Source organism: Agrilus planipennis, unplaced genomic scaffold, assembly GCF_000699045.2.
Source record: "Agrilus planipennis isolate EAB-ADULT unplaced genomic scaffold, Apla_2.0 scaffold255, whole genome shotgun sequence".
Taxonomy (NCBI): Eukaryota; Metazoa; Arthropoda; class Insecta; order Coleoptera; family Buprestidae; genus Agrilus; species Agrilus planipennis.
In genome coordinates, this window is record NW_020439062.1 from 165,368 (window position 1) to 176,955 (window position 11,588).

Sequence of the window (11,588 nt, forward strand, 5' to 3'; positions counted from 1 at the left end):
ATATGGTCAAATTTTACGCTAACATGTTTGTATAATAGAATGTTACCTAGGTTTTTAAACAGAAGAAAGTGTCCCAATTTTTTTAAATTAATGATTACATTCTCGAGAAAATGCCCAAAAGACTAGAAATGTTAACCCAGATATATTTAATTCAATTCCCGAAGGTCAGGTACGTATGTTGAAACAAAAGGGGTGACGGACAGGAACAAAATATTGCGAAAAAGGTCATTCGGAATAGGAAATGTTTAAGAGCAAGAGTTTTCCGATCATAAAATTACTTCACTCTTTCTATTGTTGCAGTCAAAAATATGTACTTACTCGATACTCCCAGTAAAAAAAGTGTCTTGATTTTCAAATAATCTCGAAGATCGAAGACAACGTTACATTCAATGTCAGCAATTCATTTCCTCTTCGAAAATAACTTTGTCTAATAAAACATTTTCCAAAATAATGAGGAAACATCAAGATAAATTTCATGGTTTTTTGTCATAATATTTGTCTGCAGTTAAGTATATCGACGTCTATATTTCTGTAATTTTTTGAGCATTGTCCCGAAGATTAAAAAAAAATTGTCTGCATAAAAACATAACCACCCCTAAAATCCGAGCATACTAACAGAAAATTTATTCATATTCCAGACAACGTTAAAATCTCAAACGCAGTTATTCATTAATAGCAATATTTTCAAATGCTTTTTTTTACAAATTTAATACTAATGTTAAAAAAAATCAATCTGTTAGCATTTGAGATCAAATTGGTTTACTACTTTTTATGTGTGTGTGTATTTGTCTAATTAAAAATATAAAAATTTCCTCACTTTAACCACCAACGTATTGTTAAGTATACAACTCACTCTTACCTCTTATATTTTTACCTCCTGTCAAGAAGTACAAGAATAGTTGTAATTTAATTCTAGGTTCAAGTTGATACTGTTGTAAATAAATTGCTTTACCTACTTATTCACTAAACTGACGTTATGTAAATCGTTTTTATAATTTGTTATATACGCAAAACTTCAGTTTCGCTTTAAAAACTAATACATATACTTACTAATAATTTGAAATGTTGTAATTCGCACTGGCAAATGTAGCCAAAATGACATGACAACAGCAATGCGTTTTTACTGTCTAAATAATTTTTAATTTTACGGAACTTAGCGTTTAGTAGTTTTATCATTAAGTCTGTGTTTCAGATTTATCTAGTGTACATGATTGTATATATATTATTGTCTTCCCTAAAGGGAAACCTGATCATTAAATGCCAAAGAAAATTACATGTACAGAGTTTTATTTTTCATCGCAACATGAAGTAATTAACGTACCTTTACCTAATCTCATACCTTTACCTAATCTGATGAAATAGTTTAACCCAAATGGAAGTGATTCAATAATATTAGCAATTTGTTTAAACACACAAAAGAAGTCATGTATAGAGTTAAAAGAAAAACAAAAGAAAAAATTCCTTATTTCTTTAATGTTTCTTTATAATAAAATATAATTCTGAAATTGAAATTCGAAGGATTCAAGGAAAGCTATCCATCCAGAAAATATCGTTACTATACTATTGAATACTGTCCATAAATTCTTAGATCATTGGCACAAAATTAGTACCTCTAAATTATTCATTTAAAATTGCAAGCTAACACTTACTTACCTACTGAATTAGTAGACTAATTAGCGACAGTTTAATTAAATGACGGAATTATTAACCTGGGAAGTCGAATTCGGAGATCGATCTATGATTCACGAGAAGCGAATAAGGCAGGGTGGTGAGGCGGTTTGTCGTCTTCACTCACCTTGTGAATGTTTCCGGCCATTTTCTGCATCCCCCATTTATATAGGTAACAAGGTAGGTGAAAGTTATTTTTATCTTATTAAATTATTTATTAATAATGGTTAGATTATTATTTGAGTTCTTGTAAATTAATTATTTTTATCTCTTAGTTAACCTGAAATTCTTAAAGTTATTGTTAAAAATATTATTCTAATTTATCTAAATTCGTTTCTACGTATATGACACTGGAGATAACCCATGATAATCTAATTTAAATCAGCATTAGCTGTATAAGCGCATATAACATATTACATATCTAGATAAATTAGATAGTCGCTTTATTTTTGTGCTATAAAGAAGATATTAGAAAGAGATTCCTGAGTCATTAAAGCTTACTTAAGGTCAAAGTTAATAAAAGAAAAACGTTTTTTACGAAAAACATGCTTTTTATGCATTGGCAGTCAATTAAGGTTATTATAAAACTGAACGATAAGAAAATTTCGTTAAAAAGATGTTTCAATCAAAGTCAGTGTTAGCTATTAAAAGGAAAAGTTTTTGAAATCGATTCAGTATTTCCAGAGTAATCGTCATCATGAGGTCATGAGCGTGGACAAGCATCTTCACCTCTACCTATCTTGGGCTTATCATCGCATTTCCTAACTCCTGTTTCTGCTTCTAATATGCCTTTACTGACCCTTCATGTCAGTAAGAGTGTCTTACCACTATATCTCGCCTAATTTTTAATGAATGTCGGTGAGGAAGTTTTCTCTAGGGATATCGATGACGGTTCAATTCGACTGCTACATCAACATTGTACTTGCATTATCCATAAATCAGTATTATGTCACAAAGTTTTGCCGTACTAAGCGCTATTGTAACAACTATGTAGTATACACTGACCTATTCTATGACTGTCACACTGACCTAATTCCAATCAAATCGACTGACTACATACATACAAGTCTAAAACATTAGAAGAACAAAAAACTATTATTAGGCTGTTTGTAACATAACCAACGTCAATTACACTAAGTCCAATCTAACACATAACAGACAATGCATGAGTACGAAATTACAAAAGAAATACAATACGGATGCTCCTAAGTACCAACTGATTGAATACGGTGTTGCGTTGTCGCATTATCCAGGGTCGGAGTTACATTTGCCTGACGTTCTTCTCGAAAGCGGCAAACTTTCGGACATACAGTCATTTACATATTATTCTTATTTTATTTTGCTTTATCATCTCCTGCAAGGTTGCTGCTTATTTCAGAGACACCTCGTGTGTAACATTTTTTTATATGGTGAATTATCTGATTTCATCCAGATTTTCGTCTCCTATTTTTATATTTGTTCAATTTATACATTTACATAGGGATTTTTTTCTTCAGTTTTTATAGTCATTTTCTTCACCGGCATGTGTAATAACATTTTTAATTCTGACAATTTATTTAAATTTTATAATGAATGGTTATTAGCTATATAAACTGCTATAACAAAGTGAGACACAATAGTATTAGCAATTGCCAATACCGTTACTAAATTAACCACCATTCATGGTTTATTTTGAACACATCAATACATACTAAAATTGCTAATTGTAGATTTATTATAGATACCCCTTTCATGTTCGCAAATCAGTACTACTTAGGTAACCATACATGATGTTAAATAAATTGTTCCAGTGTAGTATGTATGACATAAGTAATCATTACTTCCTAGCGAGTGCAAAACTTCCCTCATAAATACTTATTGCACCGTCGAGATTTTGTTTTCCACTGTTTCTGTACCTATTCATCTTGTTTATCAGAGTTAATATTTCTTAAACAAAGAGGCCGCACGTTCACAAAATACAATAAAGGCTCGACCGAAACAAAGCGTTATCCTTTTTCGAGGCTTGTTTTAAGATTTCTATTCCAAAGTACGTATCCAAATAGGTCAAGTTCTTCCGGCAGTATCTCTAAGCACTAAGCCGTTTTATTTTATGTATCACTTAATGTTCTATTTGTTCAATAAACACAACACAGAGTAGACGTGTTGGAGGAAATAGATTCTTTAGTGGAACTGAAGAATTTTTTCTGCCTGATCGTTTAGAGCATCACAAGTGGAAACTATTTCCAAGCGAAGATAGAATAACAAGATTTCAAAGAAGCAATTTCTTGACACTAGAAAGGTTTTTCTGTGCTATACTTTTTTATTTTTTTCTCATTTATATATATATGTCCTAAATGCTGAAATATATTTCTGAAGTAACTGGCAAGCTATGAAGGGTGTTAACTGGATGTAATAGGGAATCGCATGATGAACAAAGAAGCGTCATTAAGGGACAAAACAAATTGTAAGAAAAATAGAAAAATTGCAATCTCAAGCCGGTCCTAGGCGTGAATTAATAACACAAGATTAGTACAGAGAGCGATAACAACTAGGCAGCTACATCGATGGAGATTGTAAACATACACTACTGATTGTGCATCGGCTAATAGTGTACATATAAACAGCTTACTATTACGGTAATACACATAATAACGTTTTTAGGCGCTGATTATTATAAAAATTAATTAAATCCAGCTGATAGTATGCAGCATTAATTAAAGTGGACCTCAACGTAATATTAAGAACTCGAAAGAAAAATAAAATTAACGTTACGTATAAACAATTGTAACGCAAATTTCCACACCACAATGTATGAGTACAAAAATACAAAGCAAATGCAATACAGAGGCTGCAAATTACCAACTGATTAACTACGGTGTTCAATTAGTTCTTGCGTGATCCTATAAGGGCCGGACTAGCCTTTGCCTTTGTTTTCCTCGAAAACAGTGGAATTTTGGAACACCAAACATTTAGTTAATTTTCTTGTTTTATAGAGACATATCACCTCCTGCAAGCTTGCTATTTATTTCAGAAACAACCTGTATACACTTCGTACTTAACTTTCTCTCGTGCCTATTTTGTTATTATGATAAAATATGTTTCTGTTGCAATTTTTGACTAAGTATGATAATTCAAGTACATATTGGATAAACATAAATGCAAGAAAGATGGTCTAGGTGCGACACTGGAGGTCCACACAACTAACTTCCCAGTGGAAAGAATATAAATACCATATGTTCTACTTATCATTATTTTTTTTAGATATTGTTTATTTTATTGCTATGTACTCGCGTATGCTTTCAGTTGCAGACGATATAGCAGTATTAGCATTTAGCAAGGAGAAGTTAGAGGTAGCTTTAAATAAAATGGAAGCGGTATTGACAAAAGAGTATTGTATGAAAATAAATAAAGGTAAAACAAAAATACTGGTATGCAAGGGAAGAAAGAGTAGGGAAAGAGCGAATGTAAAGATAGGAGACGAAAGATTAGAAGAAGTGCCTGATTTTAGATATCTAGGAAGTCAGATAAATCAGGACGGAAGGAGTAGTAAGGAAATAAAGCAGAGGATAGCGTAGAGTCGAGTCGTCTTCAATAAAAAGAAGTTACTTCTATGTTCGCGAGCGATTAATTTATAAATTCGAAAAGAATTGTTAAACGTGTATGTTTGGAGCGCGGCGCTGTACGGGTGCGAAACATGGACGGTAGGCGGCAAAGAAAAGGTTCGAAATGTGGTGTTACCGGCGAATGAAGAGAATACCGTGGCTAGAGAAGGTTAAAAATGAACAGGTATTAGAAAGAATAGGAGAACAGATTACTCTGGAAGTTAATAAAAAATAGGCGAGATAGATTGTTAGGACACCTTCTCAGGCATAAAGGGCTAGTCAGAAGCTATTAGAGGTAGAATCAGAAGTTAAGAGGAGTAGAGGTAGACCTACATCAGAATATTGTTCGCAAATGGTTTGGATTCTGTATTAATGAATAGTACTATTTATAAATTGCAAAATTCAGTTTTTAGTTTTTTAATTCTCTACAAAAGTTGGCTTAACCGATTTTGCAGAAAATCCAGTCAACTTTATGTTGTGTGATTATGCGTCGAGATAATGGAGATGAATGATAATTCCGAACGTGCATAAGCACACGCGTACATACAGACGCACATAGACATTCACTTAAAATTTGTACCATTCGACTCTAGCGACTTTATAACTTCCCACTGGGAAAATATTGAAAACTATTTGAATTTGAAACAAAAGCTATATAGTTTATTATAGTTATATCCCATTTTGTTATTATAATAGCACTTTAGTATATGGCATTAATTTTTCCAGTCCAAATTTTATGTGCAGCGGATGTTAGTCCTTAGATAATCGAAGCGAATGTGACAAATGTTCGGTCGAGGTTAGAAAAGGATTCAATTTTGAAAACAACTCAAGCCCACTTAAAATGTGCCTTCCAGGTATTTGGAAACTTACGTGAACCGTTAAAAATCCATTTACGCATTTATTGAACCCTCCTTCTGTTTACTTTAGAAAGGTTTCTTGCTCGGGAATAATGCATATGTATTTTTAAATGCAAATAAACTACACAAACAAATTGGCTTTCTTTTTCAATCCGAAAATCGTGTTTTACCTAGATCGGATAATCTCGGTCACTCCTAATCAACACTTTGGTAAAGCGTTTCTTCCTCAAGGAATTGTTTGAATGCTAATGTAGTGCTGGGTATTAAGACCTACTTAAATTTATGATTTTTTTATTTGTTGTATTTGTTGCCAAATTTACATCAAAATTCGTCACTTTTACGTACAACCTTAGTAACCAAAATAAGGCAAAAATTAAAAACTCTCTGAACTAATGCTGTTCTGATTCGGATCGGTTGTATGATGGTCTTTAGACCCGAATCAGCATCATCAGATCACCAACTGACCGTAAAAGCCATTACCAAACTTGCTGTTGAGCCTTTTTACCCGCTTGGTAGGGTAATCTTGCTCATAATAATTTGTACAGAATTTTGCTTTTTTTGTGGTGTTATAGGCGAATGATGAGGATAACGTGGGTAGAAAAGGTTAGAAATGAAGAGGTATTAGAGAGAATAGGAGAACAGAGGACTCTATGGAAGTCAATAAAAAATAGGCGAGGTAGGTTGGTAGGACACCTTCTCAGGCATGAAGGTCTAGTCAGAGACATATTAGAGGCAGAAACAGTAGTTAGGAGGGGTAGAGGTAGATCTAGGTTAGATTACTGTTCACAAATAGTTAAAGATGTGGGTTGTTCTAGTTTTAGGGAAATGCGTAGTTTAGCTCAGGATAGGAAAGGGTGGAGATACGTGTCCAACCAGTCTTAGGACTGACGACCCTATGCATTTTGCAAAACAAATTATTTTCTACAGAACTGAAAAAAAAAACTTTAAGAGCATTGATCACAGTGAAACTTTTCAAATTTCGTTGAACCAAGTAGTCTTCAGTGTTATATACACAACAGAACCAACTTTCAGATTTTTTTCAAACTACACTTTTACACTACGTTTCGATAAACTTCTCAAATTAACAAGATAACCTTGAAGTAGGTACTCATTTTTGATTATTTTTTTTTGTATACTTATTTTCTGAGTATTTTTATATATTTTTTTATTTGTTTTTCCACCAATTTAATTTTAATTCCTATGTACTAAGACATTCAAATTTCGGTTTCTTTTTATTTCACCTGAATAATTTCCAATTCTTTAATAAAAGATTAGGAGCAGCTAACAACGTCCGATTCAGAATCCCAGAAGTCTTCTGAGCTCCGGAGCTGATTACGACCCGCGAGAGACCTTTCAACAAGATTAAGTGACGCGCCATGGCGGTAGACCATAATTCTTTCCACGATTTGAAGCGAAGGGATAAAGAACAACGTTCTTCAGAAGCATTGTTGTCATCAGCGACGTCGAGGAACGCGGAAATAATTAAATGAGAAAGATTAAAAAGCCGATGAAAGGATGCCCTTGCAACTGTTGTTCGTTGTGCATTAGAACGGATTACCCAGTTGCACGATCGTCACAATGAAGGAAGCCGAGATAGGGATTTAAGGATTATGTATTCTACAATCGCTTTTGACTTGACGCTAATGAAGGTAACTTTTATTATATTGTAGGTACTGAAGTACCAAAATTTTATATTCTAGTTTATTTCTGTTTTATTAACGGAACTTGAATATGTTAAACTTTTAGAACAGTGTAAACATATCTGTATTAAAACTTTTTAAATTGTAGGTTAAGAAAGATTGTGTCATTTATCCGACATTCACGCGCCGTTAAAATAACCGCCCAACAATTCACGAAAAACATGCTTTCTTTTTGAAGCTACTTGTTCTTTTATTATATCACTGTCGTTTTAAGTATACTCATTAAATATTTACTAATGTATTGTTTTGGGAGATTTAAAGTGATAGTTTAAATTGAATACTTAATGTGCCTACATTTTAACACTTCTATTAATTCCAACCAGCGACGAACATTTTCCTCAGATAAAGAAAACTCAGATCATTAATCAAAGCTAGCGTAACAATCCATATCGGTTTGAAATGACATGCTGGATTAACCCTAAGCTTTCGAAATTCTTGCATTTGGTATTCAGAAACTCCAACAGAATCAGGTTCTATTCTAGTGTATCTACGTATATATACACAGTTTGCTAGTCACAAAACGTTTTGATTACTTTAAGGAGTGAGAACTTTGCAAACAACTTTTATTTAACTGTATATTTAGAGAACGTTCTCACCTTTATATAAAAACTAACAATCGCACAGTCTACATGTGAAAAATAAGAAACTGAAAAAACGATGACGGCGATCATCACCGTTCGGTTTTTATGAAGAGGTATATGTAATTATGATGGATAGTTTTTTCTCATACCACAACGTGCATTTAAGATTTTTAGATTTTTCACTGAAAGATCCGTCTTATGGCTTTATTGTCATTTGTCCTGTGTTAATTTCAGTAACCCTACGAGTCTTTTTCTGATAGCATTCCCCATAAAATTTCTATAAATTTCTTCAAAAATTTGATGTATAACTTCCAACTGCACCACCATTATTCCAAGAAGGACTTAATCACTTCTACGACCATGCACAAATCTGCATCAACAAGCTTCAAATTCCACCAGCTTTATTTTTAACCATCTCTTTCCAAAAACATACTTAGTAGGGACTTAATGCAATTGAAAGGTTCGCAATATCATCACTTACATATTACATAATATCATCAGGCTTTTTTCTCATACTAGTACGTGCAATTAAGATTTTTGGGAATTTTATTGCAAGATGACTTTATTATCATCTGTCTTTTATTAATTTCAGTAATCCCCCGAGAGTCCTCTTTTGATTGAACCCCCCATATACCTTCCATAAATTTCTGTTAATTGTACTGTTTTTAACTATTGACTACCTGGCATTTATTCCAAGAAGGATTTAATCATTTTTATGACCTTGTACAATCGTCCATCAACAAGCTTCAAATACTACCTCCTTCACTTTTAACCATCCCATTACTTTTTTTTCGGATTACAGTAAAAACGAGTTAAAAAAGAATCGAGGTATATGAAATGGTTCCCAATATCATCATATATCTATCAAGTAACCACCAAATATCAAGGATCCATCAAGTTGGCTTTTTCGTATACCATAACATGCAGCTAAGATTCTTAGGTACGTATTTCATTGTAAGTCCGTTTATATATTTTATATTATGGCTTTATTATCATTTGTCCTAGTTTCAGTAATCCTCCGACCTTTGTTCTTATTGCACTGCCTATACACTTTCTATAAATTTCTGCAAATTTACAGCTGTCTACTGTAAGGCCATTTATGCCAAGGACTCGGTTACTTTTTAGGTTAAGTACAAATATGCAACAGAAAGCTTCAAATCCCACTCCCTTCACTTTCCATCTTATCGGCAGTCATAAAAACCGTTTTCAAAAAGGAATTGGGGTTGTTGAAGGAATTCACAAAATCGTCACCTACTTATAACGTACCATCATGGTTGGGTTTCTAGTCAAGTTGAAGTAAAAAATGGGATCAGTTTGGCAGCAGAATAAAATGTAAATAGATGTATGATTCACGTTTATATACATTTTAAGTATCTATGGAAACATCCACATTAAAACGAGCCGTGGTAGTTTCTAAAGAGAATAGTATGCACATGCGAAGGGATGCAATTATACCCAGAAGTCCTGATTTATGCCCTGAAATATGCTCCTGTGTTATAAGTTTAGCTACCAGTGCCAACTATTGGCAAAAAGCAATATATGTATGTATGGATAATATATGACCGTAAATAGGACCGTTGGGAAGATGTGAAACTAGAATATTACCAAATTTATTACTGCCTACTGGAAATGTATTACAGATATTGCCGTTTAATTCCATTTCAAGAACAGTGTAAAACTTATGTGTTTAAAAATTATGGTGCATTTGATTCCAAATTTAATTCCTTGTGACACTCGAAAATAAATAATGATGATTGAGAAATTATTAAAAGAAAGTGTCTCCCATTGTGGTATGTGCAAGTGTAAAGAAAAAATGGAGAAAAAAGGGGTAAAACTTTAGATTCAATTTATCCAGACGTACCCTTGCACTATGTCGCCGTCGGTTGAATTTTGTTACTAAGTGACCTATTCTCGAGTGATCGCAAAAAACTGAAATTTGCCACTTTCTTTATTTCTTATTTATTTTATAACGTTTTTAATTATTTTTTATTGAATCGTCCCAGAAAATTTCTGATAATTCAATTGCAAAGTCCACTGAAAATTACGTAAATCTAGTATGTTTTATAATTTTATTGAAATAAATAAAAAAATTATAAAAAAAAAAAATGACAAACTTCATTTTTTTTTTTTCGATAACTCGAGAACAGTTGAGGTTCACTTATGATTAGTTTTTTTCAGATTCTTAAAACGATAAAAGACGCAGCTTTTCTCTAATTTAACTCACGCTATATCTTTTAACATATCGGATATCCCAATGATATGTACTGTAAGAGTGACCACTTTGTATACTAGACGCCAGAGGCACGTAAACCGAATAATAAGGACGAAATAAGTTATTGTCAGTAATTTACCGCAACCACCAGGCGTGGTTCGATCTGATTTTACCTCATCAGCACGCAATAGGCAGACTCAATAAGTCACCGAACAAATCAAATAGTTGCTGTATCCAAAATATCCTCAAAATATTTAACATGCTTTGATTTTCTACTTTATCCACCACCAAAACTTATTAGTATCGCATCAGACTATTTTTAATTTAATAAAGTAACTTTTCTTTTCCTTTTTTTTTTCGATGACTAGGAGGGGAAAGTGCATTATGTACACCGGCTGTGTTCAGACGACCGCGAATCTGAGCGGCCACTAAAGGCATTCTAAACACAACATCTTATATCACTAAGTTGTCAGCACTGAAAGGCCTAAGTGCCCAAGGCACCTAAACGGTACACGCAGGCGTCATTTTCGGTAAGGTCGAATCTTTGCAAAATATTGCAAAGCAGCCATGGCCCGTAAAAAACCGGGTGATGTAGTAATTTTCATTACCCCTAACCGGCTTTCTTCACTTGCGTGGAGATTTTATCGATCTCCCGGTCCACGCATTCTTTGTTGATCTATGCCACCGTATACGCCACCTTTCCTAAACCCTCTTCATAGCTTATGTATTTTCACCCTTGTATTTTTCGGTTGTGGCCCATGCCGGAACGTCTACATGGTGAAGGCCGGAGATATAATCAGAGCCGCCTGTGTTGAGACTGTTCTATATGCTCCACACATATGTAGTGCCATCTTATGCTGGCATGTCAGCGATGTAGATCTGACGCTGTTGAAGGTATTCTTTAAGTCGAAGGCGATTAAGGTGGTCAGACGCCCAGGCCTATACGAAACTTTGTGGTTACCTAATACTTGCTCTTCCTCCTCTAGGAA